This window comes from Rhinopithecus roxellana, chromosome 9 (genome assembly GCF_007565055.1).
Source record: "Rhinopithecus roxellana isolate Shanxi Qingling chromosome 9, ASM756505v1, whole genome shotgun sequence".
NCBI lineage: Eukaryota > Metazoa > Chordata > Mammalia > Primates > Cercopithecidae > Rhinopithecus > Rhinopithecus roxellana.
Window position 1 is genome coordinate 141,541,008 of NC_044557.1, and position 22,099 is coordinate 141,563,106.

The window sequence follows — 22,099 nt, forward strand, 5'->3', positions numbered from 1 at the left end:
TATCCACAGTAAATCATAGTTATTTTTGTTAATATCAGGTATTTTGAGAGAGTCACCATATTCACATAACTTTCATTACAGTATATTGTTATAATGATTCTATTTTATTGTTATCTCTGTGTCTAGTTTATAAATTAAACTATCACAGTATGTATGCATAGAAAAAAAATTGTATATATAGGGTTTGGTACTATCCATGATTTCAGGCATCCACTGAGGGTCTTGGAACATATCCCCCGCAACCTCCCGAGGATAAAAGGGGATTACCCTTTTTTTTTTTTTTTTTAAGAAGCTGAGTCTCTCTCTTTCACGCAGGCTGGAGTGCAATGGATTGATCTCTGTCTGTCTCTGCCTCAGCATGATTAGTGGTTCTTAATTTTTTTCTTTTGTAGAAAAGGAGGTAAAAGTTACTCTCTCGGCCGGCCGCGGTGGCTCACGCCTGTAATCCCAGCACTTTGGGAGGCCGAGGCGAACGGATCACGAGGTCAGGAGATTGAGACCATCCTGGCTAACACGGTGAAACCCCGTCTCTACTAAAAATACAAAAAAATTGGCCATGCGTGGTGGCACGTGCCTGTAATACCAGCTCATCGGGAGGCTGAGGCAGGAGAATCACTTGAACTCAGGAGGTGGAGATTGCAGTGAACTGAGATTGCAGCACTGCACTCCAGCCTGGGCGACAAAATGAGACTCTACCTCAAAAAAAAAAAAAAAAAAAAAAAAAAAAGCATAACAACCTAGATTGTGAAGATTGATGGAGATAAAAATGATTCAATAATTTAATCTTAAGAGTGCCTTAGTTAGCAAGCAAGACAAAAATTTGTCAGGATAGTAAGAGGAAAAGCAAAAGATTGTGGAAGCCAAGGAGGAGACAGTTTCGAGAAAGAAAGAAACAAACCAGGAGCGAGTTTGAGGCACATGAGAACCGGGAAAGGTCCATTGATTATGATTAGGAAGAGATTTCTGGAGCAATTAGGACCCTTGTGAAGGTTGAAGAAAAGAGAGGATTTACATTATCTGAACTCCCTCCTAAATTCCTGGTTTTCAGTCCTTACAGGAACAGGCTAACTGATGTTTGGATTAAGAAAATTGACTTTTTCCAGCAGATAAGAGTCCCAGCAGGAATTCTGGCAGACGGAGTCAGAGACTAGCACGGGGCGGGTGGAGCTCGGGGCCATTCCTGATTAATGGCCAACATAAAGAAACCCCAGAAAGACACCAAGTGACAGGATGCAGGGAAATTCACAGGAAGAGCAATGTAGGAGTGAAAATCATTGCAACATGATGATTTGATCTTGGTTAAAAGACAAGTAGAAAAAGATGAATTTGAAAGATTACTTGTCATTTACAAGGACTTGCTGTATTTTTTTCCAACCATTTTTTCAATATTTTGTTGCTTGCTTTAAGGGATGGGCAGATATGGACTGTGTCCAGTGGAAAGCCGCCTCTAGGTTTTCACACAGTTTTGAAAGGGGAGTGGACAAGAGCGGTGGCCTGAAAGCTCTTAAAACTAGTGCTCTGGGTCAGCGCAGTGGCTCAGGCCTGTAATCCCAACACTTTGGGAGGCCAAGGCAGGCGAGATCATCTGAGGTCAGGAGTTCGAGACCAGCCTGGCCAACATGGTAAAACCCAGTCTCTACTGAAAATACAAAAAAATTAGCTAGGCGTCATGGTTAGTGCCTGTAATCTCAGCTACTCTGGAGGCTGAGGCAGGAGAATCGCTTGAACCTGGGAGGCGGAGGTTGCAGTGAGCCAAGTTCGCACCATTACACTCCAGCCTGGCGACAGAGTGAAACTCCATCTCAAAAAACAAACAGCTAGTGCTCTGACTCTGGTCCAACTCTTTTTCCCTTTTGAGTTGATTCAGTGACAGCACAAGCATTAGTATCCAGTATTCAACCATTTGAAAAAAATTGGAGGATTTTGGCTTGTCTTTGCTAAAATAGCTTGGCGATAATAGAGTCACGAATTAGAACTGGTAGGAATCCATTCCTTCAGTCTTGCTAGTTGAAGTAAATCCCTTATTTGTGGACATGAGATTTACTTTAGGTTGTATTTGGCAAGTGTGGGAGTACAGGGTGTGGAATTTATTCAGCTACAGAAGTCCCTTAAAATTCCCCGCAATTTCATAAAGCCTTAAGAGTTCAGACATGCACAAATGTTTGTGAAATCTTTGGAAGATGACAACCTAGGTTACTCTGTCTGCTGAAAATGACTAAGTTGGATTTTCTGCTTCGTTCCTAAGGAGGAAACTTGACCAGTGAAAGTGAAAAGTGATGGCAGTAAACCAGGAAGGGCGAAGTAGAAGGTGGGTGAAAACTTTACTCAACTGGGAAAAAGATGCCAATTCAACCCCGGGCAGCAAGAGAAAATGCCAACGAAGATGAAGTCAAAACAGCTAAACCTGTTTCAAATATTTCATTTCTAAAAATTCGATTCTATTTTCTCTTGTCTCATGGTCTGTCTTACAGACTCATACTAAATCTGTGGATATCCTATTCTTTCCACATCTAAACACATTTTTAAAGGTGAGAAATAACCAAAGTTGTGAGGCAGGATTCAGGGTTAATCAACAATTTCAAACAGGAAATGGAATATATTAAGTCAAGAACTAGTGTGTCAAGATATTCAGCAATCTTGTCAGAAAGTTGTTTGAAAGAACTTGCTCTTTTTTCGCTTAGAGATGAAATTGTTTTTCTTATTCACACACATGAACACAGCATGTTCTTGCTTCTGGAAGTGCTCCGGCAGGCAGACAGGTAAACTCAAAGATCGGTATTCTGACAAAATTGGCAGTTTCCAAATGTCAAATAAATTTGTTTATCCCAAGTCATTGTGTTGTAACTTAATCACCAATTAAACAGATTTAAACACAGAGCCTTTAAGTAAAAATATGTGGGGGAAATAATTGCTTAACTCTAATAATAGGAATCTCTTTTTTTTTTTTTTATTACTTTTTAATCAATGTTGACCAGATTGGCCTCAAACGTGTAGCCTCGCCTCCCCGAGTGCCAGGGCAACTGGCCTGAGCCACCGCGGCTCCCAGGAATCTCTATTTTTTTTAAAACCGGTGGAAAAATTTTAGATCAGATTACTCACCCTTAGAAATCAAAGTGAAAAAATTAAAAAAAAAAAAAGAAATTAGACAAAGCGTCTTCAGTCATCACTCCCTTGAACAACGCCTCCTAGCTGTGGGATTGAGGAGGAATCTGGTGTTAAAAGTCCACATGCGTCATTTCTCTTAATGTTATTAATGATAATTTGCATAAGGAATTTTTTTGACTGTAGAAATAAGTTTACTTTGACAGTCTCTATTACTTAAGACATTTAGTCTATCACATAATATCTTTGTAATCACAGTGCTGTTTAAACTTTCAGTTTTTTTGTTCACTTGTTTTTGTTTTTGAAATGGAATCTCACTCTGTCGCCCAAGCTGGACTGTAGTGGCGCTATCTCGACTCACTGCAACCTCTGCCTCCTGGGCTCAAGCGATTCTCCTGCCTCAACCTCCCAAGTAGCTGGGGTTAGGGGCGCCTGCCACCACACCCGGGTAATTTTTGTATTTTTTGTAGAGATAGAGTTTCACCACGTTGGCCAGACTGGTCTCGAACTCCTGACCTCAGGTGATCCGCCCGCCTCCGCGTCCCAAAGTGCTGGGATTACAGGCGTGAGCCACCACGCCCGGCCTACACTTCCAGTTTTTGATGAAATCCATGGATGGCTTCCTGAGGTACATGAGCTCTGAAAATAGTAATTGGGATTTTGTGTGTGTGTGCTATCTTCTGGAATGAAGTCCCACACCATTTATTAGATTATCTTGGGGAAATATGTCTTGAAGTTAAGAATGATTTAGAATACCACATCAAAATTGTATATGTACTGTGAGGCAGCAACACGAACCTGGCACTTTGCTAAAGTTATTACTAGTAGGTGGGTTAAAGAGACGTTTACCCAAATACTAAGCAAAGTAAGGTGGGTCTTTCTGTCAAACAAAAATTGTAATAGGCCGGGCGTGGTGACTCAAGCCTGTAATTCTCAGCATTTCGGGAGGCTGAGGCGAGAGGATCGCTTGAGCCCAGGAGGTCGAGGCTCCAGTGAGCCACGATCGTGTCACTGCCCTCCAGCCTGGGCGACAGAGACTCTGTCTCTAAAGACAAACCACAGACACACATACACACACTTATTGTTCAATTCAGTGCGTGTTTCGCTTCGTATTGGATTAAAATTAACAGGCTTTCACACTGTGACTTTAATCTTATCAGAGACTCCTAAAGTAAACAATAGCACAGTAGGAGAAACCCTGATTGTGTAACTTCTGCTCTTGCTCCCCTGCAAATAACGTCATATCCTATAAACCCACCCCCAAACAGTCGTGACTACCTATTCATGCTACTGGAGTCTTCCAAAATAGCAACTGCACATTATTTATCAACGTTTAGGTTGCATTTGACAAAGCACATCCATCTGGGCTTCTATTTATCATTGCTATTATTGTATTTTATTATTATTTTCTTATTTCCAAAATCTGTCTAGAATGAACAGTAAACGCGGGAACCAAAACCCCACTTAGAACTCTGCTTAGAAGATTCGGAAATGCCCTTGAGGTTTGGTCCTCCCAGGAGAGGACGAATTTTGTCCTCGCGCGCAGCCCCGCTTCTCCCGCCAGCGACCGCGGGCCTAGCCCAGGGCCAGCGCCCGCCCACGTGTGCCCGGCTCCAGGCAAACCCCGCGGAGCCGCACACCGCCCACCCCGGGGATTGGCCAGCGCGTCCGGGGCCAGGCGGGAGGCGGGCTCCGGGTCGCGTTCCGGGAGCGCGGGGTAGGTTGGAGGAGGCGGCCCCGCCCGGCCCCGCCCCCGCCCCCGCCCCGGGCGGCTACACAGAGTGGAGCCCACGTGCCCAGCCCGCCTTCTGCAGCGCGGCCGGCGAGTGCTCCTGTTCGCGGGACCAGCGAGGCGGCGGCCGCTGCTCCAGCCTCCCCTAGCCGCGGGCCCCCGACGCGTTCCAGCCGCCAGCCTACCGCCGCCGTCTCGGCGCGGCCCCCAGCGCAGCCCCAGTAAGTTGCCAGATCTCCCGCCCCGCCGAGAGGCCGCGGGCGGACGGCGGTCCGGGCGCTGGGGCCGGCGGGGAAGAAGCGGGGCGCGGGCGGCCAGGGACGGGTCCAGCTGCGCGCAGCTGCGCGGAGGCCGCACTCCAGCGACTTTTCGGCGGGGAGTCCCGGGGCCGTGGGCTGGGGCTGAAGCCGCGGACCCTCGTCCTCGGGGCTGCGTCCCGGGGTGCGCCTCGGCTCGTCTGGTCCCCGTACAGTCGGCTTTGCTCGGGGACTTCGGTGACCGCTGAAACTGGGAGAGGGGCTGGTACGGCGACTTCGCGGGGACCCTTGCGTCTTTCCAGGGAGTTCGGCGCACCCCTCTCCCGGTGGGTAGGCTGAACCTCCCGGACCTACACGCTGCTGGGGTCCCCGAAGTCGCCATCGCTCCCTTGGAGTTCTTGGCTTAAATTAGAAACCCGGCTTGGAGCGCTGGAAGCCCTTTCACATTCTGCAGGGGACCTGGTAAAATGGCCCATCTTGGTGTTTGTATTGGGTATTTTAAAGTAACCAGGTGCGTTTTAAAATCCGTTTGACTTGGGCAGTATTTTTAAGTCTGTTTCATGAAGCCCATTTCATGAAACGCTGTTCTTGAGGCTTAGAGAATCTCCGTACCCCTCACCCCAGAGTACTTGTGCGCCCGGAAAACTTTCTTTCGATCCTCTTCTGACGCTTACATCTAGTCTATGGAGTAAGGTATTGAGAGATTGTATCTTCAACTCGTTGAAAAGCAACATGCTCAGCAAAAGTCACAATCATACGTGGCTTTTGAAGTGGGTCTAGTGCCTGGATTTCAAGAGAAAAAGTACTCAGCCTCTTCAGAGTTGTAAATATTTATGCGAAACTGTCTAAAGCCTTTAGGTGACTAATTTTGGACCAGTAATAAGATTTATCTGGACGTTTGTGCAGAAGCGCTAATCCTTTTAATGAGGGGATATCGTCAGGTCTTATTCAAATAAGAGCTCTCTGAATCCTGTCCAGGGCCGCCTGGGTTATAAAATTAGAAGGTATGTGGTCTTGACTTGATACTGTTTCATTCTTGCCTGAACCAGTCTTTAAAACTTAATAATTATCTCCTCCGGAAGGCGAAACATTTTGTGTTTGTTATCTTTCTCTAGTAGATGTATAGGATGTGAATATTATACGTTAGTTATGTACCTTGTTAGGATTGTTTTGTAATTAGTAAATCCTTTTTTATTTTAATTGCACTGAAGCGTCACATGAAATGATCTCTCTGTGCAGAACATACTACTTTTTCCCCCTCCTTTTACTACAAAGTTGCTAGTTGCCCTTTCTGAATTGAATCTGAGAGTGCACTTTATTGTGATTTTTGAAGTTTCCTCCCTTGGCCCACACTTTGTTTCCATGCTGTGCCTTCATCTGGGAATGGTCATTTACCTTCAGGCATTTTAATCTTTTAGGGTGTGCCATGGCCTTGGAGACCAGAGTAAAGCGCTGTGGTATCTGCAGGGATCCAGTTTGCAGAATCCTTGGCCTCATAAGCAGTGGGCATAACTCTTTTCATTCCAGAATCTCTAATCATTCCAGAGCTCTCCTGTCACTGGGCTTAGGAGACTGTGAAGGCGAATAGAAGCTAGCCGGGGAGACAGGGGAGCTGTGGCAATTTAAAAAGCCTAATTTTACACTGGAGTTTTTCATCTTATATTCCCACATATCTTTGCCATTTGAACACATGTGCCTGGAGAATTTTAAAGTTCACGTTTCTTGCTTTGCACTGCAAACACATTCACCTTTGCAAAGTGGAAGTACCTTGTTCCCATTCTAGGCGGTCTACCTTCTGTTCTCTTTTCAGATCTCCTGGCTTAAACCCTTGTTTCTCCTGGCTGTTATGGCCAGACCCAGAGTCCTCATTGTGCCCATTTCTTCTCTTTTCAGTCCTTCCTTTTCAAATGTTTTTTCCCAGAAGTCCTCTGGCAACTTCTCTATTTAGCCTAGCCTCTGTCTTCTCTTGTTTTATTTTTCCCTCTCCCTCTCCCTCTCTCTCCCTCATTCCCCCTTTTCGCTCTCTTTCCCTCCTTCCCTCCTTCTCCCTACCTCTCTCCCTCCCTTCTCTCTTCCTGTCTCTCTCTCTCCCTCCCTCTCTCTCTCCCTCTTTCCTCTGTTCTCTCTCCCCGCTTCTCTCTCTGTGTGTTCAGAGCCATCTGCTGGTTTTACTTTGGTGCCCTTTGGTGAACAACTTTCAGAACAGAATCTTGAAAGCACCTTCATGTCGCTTTTTGCTTTATTTTCCCAAACATGTGGATATGAATACATTGATTTTAAAGACTCTTACAGACTACCTAGTAGATGCCAAACATTTAGAACAAAATCAAAAAACTTTCAGTGGAATGTATTTCTAAATAGTCACATGTTTAGTATTGGGTACATAATTTGAATGCTTTGTCATCCAACTGAATCCTGAAAAAATTAACTAAGATTTCACTTAAGTGATAGCACTTGTCTAAATGGGCTTGAAAATCAAAGCTGTTAACTCATTTCTAAACCTTTAATCTGAATATTCAAAACCATATAGATACAGCCTTGAATGACAACAGAAAACAATTGTTCTTGTCATTGTCTTCTGTTTTAATAACTTTTCATTTTAGTACCTAATATCTGTCACATAACACATGTTTAGTATGTCTTTATTGTTGAGTGAATGCCACTGATTTCAACAGTTTGAGAAAAGATGTTTTATATGTCTTCAAATGTATTTATTCCTTCATTGAAAACTGAGTTTCTACTCTGTACACTGGAAAATCAAAAAAACAATGTGTAACTCTGGTTTTAGAGGGATTCTATAATTATGTTTACATTTGGGGAACTCCATTGGTGGATTTTAAGAGTAGTTTTTTATTTTGCTGTACTGTATTGAAAAATACCACCACTTCTAAGCAGGCAATTTCAGAACTGTCTGTGCCACAAAGCAAGTAATTTAAATGTTCTCTCTAATACATGAAGGTGATGCTACTATTGCATCATTAAAAGCACGTGTGCTGGACATTTTTATTTCACTAGTAGTAACAAATTTGTCTGCACTCCTCTTATATTTCCCTTTTACTTGACTTTCTAGCTCTTGTTTTAGAAGGGGTGCTTGTGGCTGTGGAAATGTTGTGGATGACATTGACAAAACCCAGCCAATTCGGGCAGATCACTTGAGGCCAGGAGTTCAAGACTAACCTCACCAACATGGTGATACCTCGTCTCTACTAAAAATACAAAAATTGGGTTAATAGGTGCAGCAAACCAGCATGGCACATGCATACCTATGTAACAAACCTGTGTGTTCTGCACATGTGTCCAATAACTTAAAATAAAAAATAAAAATACAAAAATTAGTCAGGTGCAGTGGCAGGCACCTGTAATCCCAGCTACTCGGGAGGCTGAGGCAGGAGAATCGCTTGAACCCGGGAGGTGGAGGTTGCAGTGAGCCAAGATTGTGCCACTGTGCTCCAGCCTGGGCGACAGAGTTTGTCTCAAACACACACACACACACACACACCCGGCCAATTAGGGATTCATTTCCATCAGGCTCCAGCTAGTTAAGGTAATCATAGCATGAGTCACCTATTAATTTCTCTCGTCCATCTTAGTAATGGAAACTGTTACATATCAATCTATGGAAGCAAGTAGTATACTGTTACTTTTCACATTCTTACGGACTTTTTTTTTTTTTTTTTTTTTTTCTTTTTTGAGACAGAGTCTATTTCTGTTGTTCTGTCTCCCAGGCTGGAGTGCAGTGGTACAGTCTTGGCTCACGGCAACCTCCACCTCGTGGGTTCAAGCGATTCTCATGCTTCAGCCTCCTTAGTAGCTGGGATTACGGGCCTGTGCCACCATGCTCAGCTAATTTTTATAGTTTTAGTATGGATGGGGTTTCGCCATGTTGCCCAGGTTGGTCTCGATCTCCTGGCCTCAAGTGATCCGCCCGCCTTGGCTTTCCAAAGTTCTGGGATTACAGGCATGAGCCACTTTGCTCGGCCTCCTGTGGACTCTTAAACTTTAAATATTTCTGAGAAAGGCCTCTGCTGCCATTATGTTGATCTCACTGGTGAGTATAATTAGTATTGACTTAAGAAAAGATTTGCGGCCGGGCACGGTGGCTCAAGCCTGTAATCCCAGCACTTTGGGAGGCCGAGACGGGCGGATCACGAGGTCAGGAGATCGAGACCATCCTGGCTAACACGGTGAAACCCCGTCTCTACTAAAAAAAAATACAAAAAACTAGCCGGGCGAGGTCGCGGGCGCCTGTAGTCCCAGCTACTCGGGAGGCTGAGGCAGGAGAATGGCGTAAACCCGGGAGGCGGAGCTTGCAGTGAGCTGAGATCCGGCCACTGCACTCCAGCCTGGGCGACAGAGCGAGACTCCGTCTCAAAAAAAAAAAAAAAAAAAAAAAAAAAAAAAGAAAAGATTTGCGTTAATGAGGCTATTTTAAAGGCTGAATTCGAATATGTGGGTCACATCTCTGCTGTTCTTATTTAGACTTTTAGTTTGAACCTCTCTTTTCAGAGATGTGGCTCCCTGTTATTCTGGGTGTGTATGGATGTGATGTGTTGTGGAAAATCTTGGAATTTCTTGATACAGGACATTATACATCCAAGACTGAATCGTGAAGCTAGAGAGTTCTAGTGCTGCAAATGTCATGAATTTAATTTTTCGTCATATCCCCATCCTCCTACAAAAAATAAAATATAAAATTTGTAAAATGGGATAAAAAATGAAAGTAACAACCGCACACCCATTCTGGCACTACTGTGTACTAACCTCCCTCTGCAGAACTGACCCTAATCTGGGATTCAGTATCGGGAAGGCAAGTGATGCGAGAACATTCCATGACCTTTGTAACAGGAGCTTAAAAAAAAAAATAGCCCCGACTGTGTTGTATTCATTTTTGGAATATTTGGTGAACAATACACAACAAAGAATGTTTATGTCCCTTGTTGATTCTTACTAGTTTTTCCCACAGTTGTGGGGAAAATTCTCTTCTTTCCTTAACCCATTTTGGCTTCATCAAGTCTCCCTAAGTCTTCCTACAAGTGTGTGTGTGTATATATGGTGGGAGTATATCTGTGGCTAAGGTGGGAGGATCGCTTGAGTCTGGGAGGTGGAGGCTTAAAAAAAAAAGAATGGAGAAATCATATGAGCCCTTTAGTTACCACTCCCATCATTGCTTCTCTCAGCAGGAGACTCTGAAGACCAGCAGGAAAGCAGTGAGCCTTTACAGGTTAGTGTTGATTTCAATCTTGGCTTGCACGTTGGAATGGAAAAAGGACTGATAAAAGAAAAATGTTGACAGTGGAAAGATTTGTGCCTCTTCCATGTTAGAGAGGGAAGAGTTCTTCTGTTAGAAGAAACACATTCAGTTTCATGTCCTATCATTGGCCTAGTAGAAGAAAAAAATATTTTAAAAGAATCTTTACTGGAGACTTCAATTCCTATAAGATATTGCTCTTCCATTGTACAAGGAAGGTTTCCATCGAAGTACTGAGTTGAGTGTCACTGGTTCACTTTCCAGGTTCCTGGTTCTTGTGAATGTACCTTTTAGAAAATTTTTGATAATCATTCCTGAGAGGTTGGGTGGAGGCGCGTTTGGACAAGAAATTGATTCACATTTTTTAGTTTACTCAGGCAGATTATTTAAAGGAATCCTGGAATGAGTCCATTTCTTCTAGGGGAATCACTTCGCAAGGTTTTTGTTCAGTGGACCTCAGGTGCTCCAAATTCTTTAATCATAGTTCTTCACCACACACTGCTAGAATATCATGATTGGTTCTTAGATGGGCAGTAAATAGTATTCATTTTAGGTCTTGGGTTGGGTGGTGAGTGCATGTTCATTGTATTATTATTTTAAAATGTTATATAAGTTAATAAAATTTTAAATGAACTTTCCATAAATCAATTAGTAAATAAAAATTTCACAAATTTCTTCTTTGTGTTTTTTCTTCAAGTAGAAAACATCTTTATTTTTATTTTTATTTATTTATTTATTCTTTGAGACAGAGTCTCACTCTGTCGCCCAGGCTGGAGTGCAGGGGCGCATTCTCGGCTCACTGCAAGCTCCGCCTCCTGGGTTCACACCATTCTCCTGCCTCAGCCTCCCGAGTAGCTAGGACTACAGGCGCCCGCCACCACGCCCAGCTAATTTTTTGTATTTTTAGTAGAGACAGTGTTTCACCGTGTTAGCCAGGATAATTCTGATCTCCTGACTTCGTGATCTGCCTGCCTCGGCCTTCCAAAGTGCTGGAATTACAGGTGTGAGCCACCGCGCCCGACAAAAAACATCTTTATTGAAAGAAATTTTCCCCTTCAGAAGGGTGGCTGTTTCTTTGGATCGTCCTTTTTTTCCTTCCTAAAATTTACTTTATATTCACTCCCACGATGTACCTTGTCTGTTCTAGCAAAGGGTACTTATTATTCATACATGACGCTCATAGTTCACAGAATATTTGCAACTTTCCAAGGTACTTGTCCTGATAAAAATTCAAATGGAAACTCTTTGTGATAATTTGTATCAATGTGGGTATGAATTCCTCTGGGAAAAGCCTGAGCTCAAAGCTTTAGGCTACTCTGGATGGACTTTTTATTTGCTTTAATGATCATATGAAACAATCCAATTTCATATTTATGTTTGAATTCACCAGCAAGTTTTAAGTGGTTTCTTTCATTCAGTTGTGATTTAAGCAATTGTTTGGGAGACGTCTTTGCTCTTGAGTTCTGGGGAGACCTAGAAGGAGCCTGGGGTGAGCTTTGACTCTCCATCCTTAGGCCTCAGAAACACTCAGGTGTGTTTTGGCCACATGAGGAATTTACCTTTGCTCCACAGCAGCCTATGGCAAGAAAGTGAAGTCACATTGGCTGTGATTCACCAAGTGAAGTGAGATTTCGATTTCAACTCAGAGGCCTGGCATTTTGCATTGATCTGGACTTTCTTGAAGGCATTAATAGAAGAATAACAAACTACTAAGAAGTCAGTTTATTGATCATCTTGAAACGAAATGGGACTGTTGAGTGTTTAGTGAGTTACAGTGTGGAGTAAGTATCGAGCATCGGCTGTGTGCCCTGTGAGAATGTGCCAGGTGCTCAGTGAGATTGACGCAGGTGGTAAATGAGATCTTGTGGCTCTCCTGGACCACTGGTCAGTTTCGTACAGAGTTCAGTTTCTAAGGGATTGAAGCCCTTACCTTTGAATTAGTTGCCCTTTAAATTATTTCACATTTTAAAGTCTTGAATTGCAGTGATATTTTTAAATGTTTATGTAATTCTAATTGGCAGAGCGCAAACGTGATAGAATTGCCAGTGGTTCTTACTATGGGATAAAATTGAGGTCATTTTGAATGACCAGAGTAACAATTAATTCTATCAAGTTTATCGATTGTATTTCTGTATGCATTCCTTAGAGAACCCATATATGTTCACAGTTACTCTCCTACCACGTCTTCTTCTCTGTGGTTTTCATCTATATTACCACCTTTTATTAACAAATTCGGAGAAGTTAAAGGTCATACTCTTTTTAAGTAGAATTGTATTAATATTTACAACTTGAGGGCCATACTGTTTGAGCAGTCTGTGAAATTTAACTGCAACTCTTAAAAGATTGAATAACTAACTCAAACAGGAGAACTAAAGAAATTCAGGTAAAGAGAAAGAAAAGATTGGGTGACGTTTACAGTTTTTTTCTGATGAAAGGCATTTGAGTGAATGGTTCCCATAGTTCCCTGATACACAGAGAAGGAGCTCCTCCTCCTTTACTCCGATATGCTGGCCATTCTGTTTACATTCATGCCTCTGGAAAAGAAGAACTCTTAAGATCATAGCAGCTGTTCTGTACAGCAGTGACTCCCTTGATGTTTTACGGGAGTTAAGGATATTAACTGATGGAAGCATGTACCCCCGATCCCATCCAGTTCACTTCCCTGTAAAAAAGAATGCACATCTGTATGTAAACTGTGCCTCCTCCCTCCGGCAATTTTGTGTAAGATTTCTGGAAGGTCAAGACTTCCTGCATTCCAACCAGTGGGCTACTAGGGTTTCAGAAACCCAAGATAAGAACCCTGGAATGCAGAAACCATTTCAACTTCTCGGAGAAATATCTTAAGAGAGAATCCTGTGGGCAGGATGGGGCCTTCTTGGTCATGCATCCTTTCCTCTTGCTGAAGAAGACTGCTTATGACCTCCAAGTTGGCGCTGAGAACTGGCTCAGAAGTAGATGTGGCAGTCGGGGGCACTCTGTGAGTTGCAGAGCTGTGACAGTAACACAGCAATGATCGTTTTCACTACTGTCATGGTGGACGCCATTCCCTGGCCTCAAGGATATACTTGACTTCAGTGATCTCCAGCCTCACCATCTTTTTTTCCTCCAAATTCTTAGTTTCATAGATTTCAATGTCTTCCTATGGGCCAGAAACAAATTTGCTTGAGTTTTTGCTGAGATCATTTAAACTGAGTATTTGTAAATGTATGACATAAACAGGAAAAAAACAATGGATAAGAATAGTCAATGACCTCTTTTCTTATCTAAATTTGGAGCATCTTTAGCATGACATTTGAAATCTAATCTTGCCAGCTCAATGTCAGTCTGATAGGGATGTTCTTGTAGAAATCTCTGAGATTAGTAAACTCACAGTTGAATAGAACTGAATCATACTAAAGACCAATGGAAGCATCCTTGCAGGGGCTTATCTGTTTTTACAATGTAAAATAACCCTTAGCTTTTCCTTTTATAGTTATGTTTGTTTAATAACATGCTTAATGAATAGTAGTGAGACAAGTGAGGAATTTTAATGCTGATTTAGCTACTGAAATTATCTCTTGCAACATTTGCTTTACTTGTAGCTACGATTTGTAATGTTTTATTGCAAAAGAGAGCCCTCTTTTAAAGGCATTGCGTTTGTGGCATAGTGGTTGTGTAGGTGGAGTAGGACTTGTGTCTGTGCAATTCATCAAGAACATGGCACAGAGCACTTTTACATGCCATTCAGAGACAATAGTGGGTGTTGATAAAATTTGTAGTAGTAGAGCTGTGAAAACAAGTGCTGGGCTGGTGCCTGCTTTAAACGCTCTTGAAACTTAGCAGAATTTCATTTTTATAACTAAAATCACTGTTTTTTTAAAAGAGGATTGATAACATGAATAGCGCTTGGTGTCCTGGAAATTTGTTTGCTTATGTCACTATAAAAATGATGAGACACTGTTGCGGTAGTTGGTTTTGTATTTTAAAACCTAAACTTCACAGTACATTTAAAACTGTGCTGTGTGAAATTTCAGAGGCTTCGGACATGTTCCTCTCTAGCCTCCTTCGCTGTGGACAGTTATCAAGTTTCTGGCACAGTGCTAGACAAATACGAAAGAGAAGTAAGTGCCTCAGAATGACATTTTAGAGCACTCTTTTTATAGGTTAAGAAACTGAGGTCTTGAGAGGTGTAACTCATCTGAGGTTAGACAGCTATGGATAGAGTGAAGACTAGAGTCCAAGGATATTGAAAAATCAGACCATTCTGTTTTTGTGAAAAGAAATAATAATTACTAGAATACACTACTTACATGGAATTTTTTTTTTTGAGACAGGCTCTCGCTTTGTCACCTGCCTGGAGTGCAGTGGCGCAATCTCAGCTCATGTGAGGTTAGACAGCTAGGGGTAGAGTGAAGACTAGAGTCCAAGCATGTTGAAAAATCAGACCATTCTGTTTTGTGAAAACAAATAATAATTACTAGAATGCACTACTTATTTGGGGATTTTTTTTTTTTTTTTTTTTTTTTTTTTTTTTTTTTTTTGAGGCAGACTGTCACTCTGTCGCCAGGCTTGAGTGCAACGGCGCAATCTTGACTCACTGCAACCTCCGCCTCCTGGGTTCAAGTGATTCCCCTGCCTCAGCCTCCCAAGTAATTGGGACTGTAGACGCGCACCACCACGCCTGGCTAGTTTTTTTTATATTTTAGTAGAGACGGGGTTTTACTATGTTGGCCAGGATCGTCTCGATCCCCTGACCTTGTGAGGCACCTGCCTCGGCCTCCCAAAGTGCTGGGATTACAGCCATGAGCCACCATGCCTGGCCTATGTGGAATTTTAAAATTGGGAATCAGTACAATTTTAACTTAAAGTTTTTAGATTTTAATGGTTAACTATAATTTATTATATAATATTAAAAAGTTGGAAGTGATTGAAATGTGTGAGTGTGTGTGTGCGTGCATTATTATTATTTTTGTGTGTGTGGAGACGGGGGTCTTACTGTGTTGCATAGGTTGGTTTTGAACTCCTGGCCTCAGACGATCTTCTCACCTTCACCTCCCAAAGTGCAGGAATTATAGGCATAAGCCACGGTAACTGGCCTTTTTAAGTTTTTTGAAGAAAGGATTTTGAATGTCCACAATGCAGAGAGATGAAAAATATTTGAAGTGATGGATATGCAAATTACCCTGATTTGATCATTACATATAGTATATACATATTGAAATATCCTGTATCCCATAAATATGTACAATTATTACATGTCAGTGAAAAAAGAAAAAATACAAATGAATAAATTTTAAAAAGTCTTAATTTAGTGATAACATGTAGTAGAAATATGCCCTAAAGATTTCATAAGCTATTAAATTATTTTTCAAAGAGATATTTGAAGCTGAAGTGCATTTAGAAAATTTTAAGTATTAAGGAAGAGTGGAAAAGAAAGTTTTTAGTTTTTAAAATTTCTTGGAAATTAATATATTTGGGTAAGATATTTTAGTAGAGTGACATTCTTTTTTTTTTTTTTTTTTGAGACGGAGTTTTGCTCTGTTACCCAGGCTGGAGTGCAATGGCCGGTTCTCAGCTCACTGCAAGCTCCGCCTCCCGAGTTTACACCATTCTCCTGCCTCAGCCTCCCGAGTAGCTGGGACTACAGGCGCCTGCCACCTCGCCCGGCTAGTTTTTTTTTGTATTTTTAGTAGAGACGGGGTTTCACCGTGTTAGCCAGGCTGGTCTCGATCTCCTGACCTCAGGATCCGCCTGCCTCGGCCTCCCAAAGTGCTGGGATTACAGGCTTGAGCCACCGCGCCTGGCCTAGAGTGACATTCTTATGATATGAACAAGTTTATTAAATGGCATACTTTTACCAGAAAATGGGAAAATATAGTCTTTAATCTAAAAATAAAAAGACTTTAAATATGAGTTCTAAGTCTTTTAAAGTCATTAGGGTTTGAACCTCATAAATGGTGCTTTTAAACAAGTAAGTTCTGTTTGGAGTGCTATTGTGTGTTTTTTTTTTTTTTATAAAAAGCTCTTTGAATTTTTTACTTTTTCTGATTATCATAGGTAACAGATGGTTTGCACTTAGTTCAGTGAACCAAACAAAAAAAGAGCAGACTTGGCAGAAAATTTCTGTTGATAGTGCATTTCATCTGTACTGAAATGGATCACATGAACTTTTGAATAATGAATAACATATTTACATTATTGTGATCTCTTTTGCTACAAAGTATAAGAGAAATGTGAAGGACAAAACAACCTTATTGTTACTCTTATAAATTATGTAAAATATTTTTGTATTCTTCCTAGGTTGCTAACTCTAGGTATTGTTGGATGTCCTATCTACTTTTAAAAATGATAAATTGGGCCAGGCACAGTGGCTCATGCCTATAATCCCAGTACTTTGGGAGGCCAAGGCCGGCAGATCACCTGAGATCAGGAGTTCAAGACCAGCCTGGCCAACAAGGCAAAACCACATGTCTAATAAAAATACAAAAATTAGCTTGGTGTAGTGGCGGGCGCCTGTAATCCCAGCTGCTCAGGAGGCTGCAGTATGAGAATCACTTAAACCCAGGAGGTGGAGGTTGCAGTGAGGTGAGATTACACCACTGCACTCCAGCCTGAGAGTCAGAGCAAGACTCTGTCTCAAAAAAAAAAAAATAAAAATAAATGGAAAAAATGATAAATTAGTCAAGTGACTGAAGACTGAAAGCCCAATTTATCTCATTGAACCACTGATAATGGTAGTATATTAATATATTAATTTTTATAAGGATTTTAAAAACCCTGAGGGACCCACGTTATTTCTCTCAGTTTTGAAAGTATTTAGTGGAGTTGAAATTTTTATTTATTTATTTTTGACTTTCAGTTGATTGGTTGGTGCCACCTTTTGGTGGTGAGCTCCTGTGGTGTGTGTTGGTGAAAGATGGAGATGCTGGTGTTATAAGGCAGGCGAATGATATCACTAAAGTGGAGGCAGCTCGGGGATTGGGGGCTGTAGCACCAGCTGTAATCGTTGGTACCAACAGTAATTGAAAGTTCGAGTCATCTGTTTAAAGAATGGGCCTTTACATCATCATGTCATTTTAATTCATTGCATATTGGACCGGAGAAATCAGTAAAGCTGAACTATGAAATCTAACTTTTTATGTGTGAATCAGAATTCAGGCTATTTTCAAGAATTGGAAGAGAAGTGCTCATTTTATTGAACTAAGTTTAATTTCCTTTTTATTATTATCATTATTCTTTTGAGACAGAGTCTCGCTCTGTCGCCCGTTGGAGTGCAGTGGTGCGATCTTGGCTCATTGCAACCCCCGCCTCCCTGGTTCAAGGGATTCTTCTGCCTCACCCTCCCAAGTAGCTGGGATTAATTACAGGTGCCCACCACCAGACCTGGATAATTTTTGTATTTTTAGTAAAGACAAGGTTTCGCCCTGATAGCCAGGCTCGTCCTGAACTCCTGACCTCAAGTGGTCCACACGTGTTGGCCTCCCAAAGTGCTGGGAATACAGGTGTGAGCCACCACGCCTGGCAACTTATTAAGTACAATAAAAAGGGAAACAAGAATGCAGTAATTTTTATTTTTCTTTTCGCCTCCAACAATGTATGCAGAACAGTGTTTTTATGGTAGAAAAAAGTAATTTTTTTCTAGTGTTCATTTCTCTAAAACATCTACTGAAATTATTTTCTGAATGGAATCTTCCACGTCTCTAAAGACATGATATGCAGTATGAATAGATTTAGTAAATCATAAGATTCTGGGCTCGGAAGAAGCCTATGTGTTTCATTTCAAGCAGCACCGTATCTACCTATTTCTCATTGGTGTGTGCCTTATGTATGTAAGAGTGAATTGAGGCCCGGTGTAGTGGCTCATGCCTGTAATCCCAGCACTTTGGAGGCCAAGGCAGGCGGATGACTTGAGATCAGAAGTTTGAGACCAACCTGAACAACATGATGAAACCACATCTCTGCTAAATATACAAAAATTAGCCGGGCATGATAGCAGGTGACTATAATCCCAGTTACTTGGGGGACTGAGGCAGGAGCATCGCTTGAACCTGGGAGGCAGAGGTTGCAGCGAGCCAAGATAGTGCCGCTGCACTCCAGCCTGGGTGACAGAGCAAGTCTCTGTCTCAAAATAAATACATACATACATACATAATAAAAGAGTGAACTGGCCTTTTTATGTGTACGGAAGTATCTGCAGAAAAGTCAAAATTGCCCAACCGGTAACATAAATGACAGTACTTCCGTATTTAAAAACAGTAAAATGTTGAGACTAGGAAAAACAGCTGTAGAATCAGCACACTGTCATCCACATTGGCTGAACTAATTTGCATTCGCACCAATAGTGTAAAAGTGTTCCTATTTCTCCACAGCTTTGTCAGCATCTGTTGTTTCTTGACTTTTTAGTAGTCACCATTCTGGCTGGCGTGCGATGGTATCTCGCTGTGGTTTTGGTTTGCATTTCTCTAATGATCAGTGATGTTGAGCTTTTTTTCATATGTTGCCTGCATGAATGTTTTCCTTTGATAAGTGTCTGTTCATATCCTTTGCCCTCTTTTTGATGGAAGACAGTGTGGCGATTCCTCAAGGATCTAGAACCGGAAATACCATTTGGCCCAGCAGTCGCATCATGGGGTATATACCCAAAGGAAAAGAAATCATTCTACCATGAAAACGCATCCACACGTACGTGTATTGCAGCACTCTTTACAATAGCAAAGACATGGAACCAACCCAAATGCTCATCAGTGAGAGACTGGATAAAGAAAATGTGGCACATGTACACCGTGGAATACTATGCAGCTATAAAAAGGAATGAGATCATGTCTTTTGCAGGGACGTGGATGAAGCTGGAAGCCATTATCCTCAACAAACTAACACAGGAACAGAAAACCAAACACTCCGTGTTCTCACTCATAAGTTGGAGTTGAACAGTGAGAACACATGGACACCTAGAGGGGAACAACACACACTGGGGCCAGTTGAGGAGTTGGGGGTGATGGGAGGGAGAGCATTAGGACAAACAGCTAATGCATGCGGAGCTTAAAACCTAGATGACGGGTTGATAGGTGCGGCAAACCACTATTGCATATGTATACCTACGTAACAAACCTGCACATTCTGCACTTGTATCCTGGAACTTAAAGTAAAATTAAAAAAAAAAAAATCTGTAGAAAAAAGTTAAGCATTTTCTTCTTAACTTCTTCATCCCTAGTCCTGCAGTGTTGATGTTTCCAACACTTTTATTTCAGTGTCTAGGAAGAGGTAGGAGTTGTTAGAGAATCAGAAGAACCGTAAGGGCCTTGCCTCTTTCTCAGTCATTGGTTGTAGTCATTGTTTTGTAAGTTTTTAAACGGAGCTAGGGAGGGCTCAGTGCGTGATTTGAATTAGACTAATACAGATACTGCTTTTTGAGATCCTGTTATTACATTTGTTGTACAAATTATTCACAGAATAGATAGAATTCAGTGAGTTCAGTTCTTATTCAAGTGATACAATGTGTCGCTAAACCATTAAACATCATACATTAAAATATTGAGTGTAAAAAAGCTACTGGCAGAAATAACTGAAGGTGAGGCTTTTCAAGGATAGTGATCATTTTATAATTACTGTTAGAAGGTAGTAAACTGGGGGCTTTACAATTCTAAACAAAAACCTTCCCACTTAAAAAAATTTCCGTTTAAAATTTAGACTCTGAAAGTTCAAGTTTAGAGGGTTGGAACCCAAGCTAGGGCTGGCCACCAACGTTTATGTTCTTTCTACACCCCACCTCCTGACACACTGATACTATGGAGCTGGTGATTTCACAACGTAATCTGTCCTTCTTTAAGAAAATAATCTCGTTTGGAAATCTTTGGCGTACTTGCATAAAGATGAATTCTAAACTTTGCTTCTTCCTTCTTTTAAGACGTAGTTGTTCAGTGGCTATGGAATGCTTCTGCAGTGCAGAATTTCTCTTTGTACTTAGGTAGAGACATATACAAAAAGGGCATGCATGTCCTGTGAGATCTTAGAACATGTATTCTACATCAGGCTTATTAGTGTTTGTCTGTCTACGTGGAGTAACAAAAGATACGGCTTTTTTTCAAGGCCCTGGAGACACACAGTCTGAAATCCAACATTAAAACAGAACCATACGCCAGGCACAGCTCACCCCTTTAATCCCAGCACTTTGGGAGGTCAAGGAGGGTGGATCACCTGAGGTCAGGAGTTCAAGACCAGCTTGACAAACATGGTGAAACCCTGTCTCTACTAAAAATACAAAAATTAGCTGGGCATGGTGGCGCGTGCTTGTAATGCCAGCTACTTGGGAGGCTGAGGCAGGAGAATTGCTTGAACCAGGGAGGTGGAGACTGCAGTGAGCCAATATCGTGCTACTGCACTCCAGCCTAGGTGACAGAGCGAGATTCCATCCCAAAACAAACAAACAAACACACAGAACCCCAAGTGGAGTGGAGTAAAAAATATATAACCTTTCTTATCTTTCATGGTGGGTTTTTTCCCCCTATTTTTAAAATCACGGTTAGTAGACATAACACAAAATTTACCATCTTAGCCATTTTTAAGGGTTCAATAGCATTAAGTGCATTCACATCGTTGTGCAACAGATTTCTAGAACTTTTTAATCTTGCAAAACTGAAACTCTGTACCCTTTAATCAGTTTCCCGTTTCCCCTTCCCTTCAGCCCTGGGCAACCACCATTCTACTTTCGGTCTCTATGAATTTGACTGCTCTAGTAACCTTATACATGTGGAATCAGACAGTGTTTTGCCTTTTTGTGGCTGGATTATTTCACCAGCATGATGTCCTCGAGGTTCATCCGTGTTGCAGCATGTGTCAGAATTTCCGTCCATTTTGAGACTGAATAATAGTCCATTGTAGGTATAAAGCACATTTTGTTAATCCATTTATCCATGATAGACACTTGCGTTGCTTCCACCGTTTTGTAGAATGCCTTTTGTGATTGCTTTCATGAACGATGCTACGGTGAACGTAGGTGTGCAAATATCTCTTCAAGACCCTGGTTTCAGATTTTTTGATCAGGTAGCCAGTAGTAGAATTGCCAGATCATATGCTAATTCTGTTTTTAATTTTTTGAGGAGCTGCCATATTGTTCCCCACAGCAGTGGCTATTTTACAGTACTGCGGACACAAGGATTCCAGTTTCTCCATATCCTCATCAATACATGTTATTTTCTGTTTTTTTTTTTCTTTTTTTTAGTAGTCATCCTTAAGGATACTAATTATAATTACAAGTTTGCTCTAAACTGAAACAAAAAACAAAATCATCCACTTTACCTCCATTCACACAAAAGGAAGTTTAAAACCTGCCTGGTTATGTTTCTATGATTTTAAAAGATAGAAAAAGTTCCATTTATTTTAAAAGAGAAGATTTTATCTTTCTCATTTTGGTGAAACTTATCACAGGGTCTCCAGTGCCTTTATGCTGATTACTGTTACGATTCTGAGATTTGAGGTAGTTGTGATTCATAAATTTGAACTAGTAGAATCTGCTGAGATGAGGCCTTCATTGATCATTTTTATAAGACCTCATTTTTGGCTGAATCAAATGACAGTGAAGCTAGCCTAAGAAATGACTGTGGAATCTAAGAAGAGAAGCAAGGACATTTGACCAAGCAAAATTGACTTTTTTGTCCCACTTATAGCAGCTCTACGAGGGAAAGTTTCATTCTTTCTCAGATTAAGTTTTAGGTAAGTAGTTTACACCAGAGCACATCTTGCCAAAACCCTGCCATCCCACTCAACATTTCTACCTCTAAAAAA

General features: G+C 41.6%; 1 protein-coding gene across 4 annotated transcripts in view; it reads left to right on the plus strand.

Moving 5' to 3' along the window:
* The first annotated feature begins 4,913 nt into the window (after positions 1-4,913).
* Positions 4,914-22,099, plus strand: part of SLC7A2 (solute carrier family 7 member 2) — a 70,850-nt gene continuing 53,664 nt past the window's right edge. For 2 of the 4 annotated variants that reach the window (XM_030937902.1, XM_030937904.1), the window contains exons 1-2: positions 4,917-5,055; positions 10,269-10,312. The gene's annotated coding sequence lies outside the window, so the exon portion shown is untranslated. Of the gene's footprint in view, positions 5,056-10,268; positions 10,313-22,099 lie in introns of all 4 variants that reach the window. The other 2 variants (XM_030937905.1, XM_030937903.1) reach the window with 1 other exon arrangement.